The sequence below is a fragment of the Staurois parvus genome, unplaced genomic scaffold (genome assembly GCF_062004578.1).
Source record: "Staurois parvus isolate SC_StPar_1 unplaced genomic scaffold, SC_StPar_1.0 ptg000425l, whole genome shotgun sequence".
Taxonomy (NCBI): Eukaryota; Metazoa; Chordata; class Amphibia; order Anura; family Ranidae; genus Staurois; species Staurois parvus.
Genome location: NW_028318221.1, coordinates 418,649 through 420,038, shown reverse-complemented (window position 1 = coordinate 420,038; position 1,390 = coordinate 418,649).

The following is a 1,390-nucleotide window of genomic DNA, read 5'->3' as shown; positions in this document are numbered from 1 at the left end:
CCCAGCCCTCCTGAGCCCGATGACACCACGTGGCTCACAGGGGACCCGGACTCTGGTGAGGACAGCCAGCACCAGTTTCCCTCTGTTTTAACTAGTTCTAAATTCCATTCCAATGGGCGAGAAGAGATTACAATGGCCTCCCGCAAGCTTTCCTCTGATCTGGTAAAAGGCCTAAAGGAACTGGGTCACCGTGCTCATCAATTAGAACAGCGTATAGATCTGGTAACTACAGATGGAGGATTTACTTGCTGAGCTGGACACTTTAAAGGATAAATTGGAAGATGTTGAAAACAGGGCAACCTCCGCAGCCATTGGGTTCTGGAAGTGATCACTGACATACAGGGCACTGCTACTGCTCTTTTTCAAGAATTGGCTTCTGAGATCCCCCTGGAACAATTGGAATTTGACCATATCCACAGAGCTTTAGCCCCTAAACCCACAGAGAGCCCTCCCAGGGACGTTATTATTAAGTTCCACTTTTACCGCACTAAAGAGGGCCTACTACAGGCAGCTCGAAATCAACCGGCTTTGGAATGTCAGGGTAACTCTCTTCAGTTGTTTGCCGACTTACCTTCCTACCCTAAGGCCCTATCTTCAAAGTCTACAGTCCGCTGATATCAAATACAGATGGGGTTTCCCGTTCAAGCTATCTTTCTCCTATCAAGGTCATCAGTTCCAGGCTTCTTCTCCTATGGATCTTTGCCATTTTCAGGAACTGAAATTGGAATTGCTCCCAGGCTGAGGAGCCTACAGTCCCTGTACGTTTGTGGGGCTCCCAGTCTTCATGCAAGTCACCTCCTCCAAGTCAAAGCAGCTCCCAAGCTCTTCGATCTCTACAGGCTCAATGTTTCCAGGGAGTCTTTACAAGCTGACATTCTGTATCCAGTTGGGTTTTCACATTTTTCCATTTTTTGAAGTGTGGGCGACCTTTCCCTATAGGTGCTCCTTTCTCTCTTTGTCATGTAATGTATCACCTCCTTTGCTGAGGCCTACTTGCTAGTTCGGTTTAGATGTCCCTATTCATGCTGCTGATGGTGGGCGGAACCAGATGTGGATCTCCTGCTGTGGGCGTGAATGTTCATTGGGCTGGCCCGTGAACGGATTTTCGTCTCTGGTTATCCTGGAGCTTCCCCACCTCTGTATTGATAGATGACCGTAGCTCCTATAACCTTATTTGCTATTTGTAGACTACCTGAAAGTGGAGTTAATTAGCCCAATTTGTTTGTTAAATATGTATGTGTTTTAGTTAAGCCGAGTTGTTTCGGTGCACTACTGCTCCCCTTCGAGCTGGTGTGTGGGCTGGACAGTTGTCCTGCCCACTACTCAGCCTTTATGTGGCTTTATCCTCCACAGTTGGTTGTTATGCTATTTGTACTGATCATATTGTGTT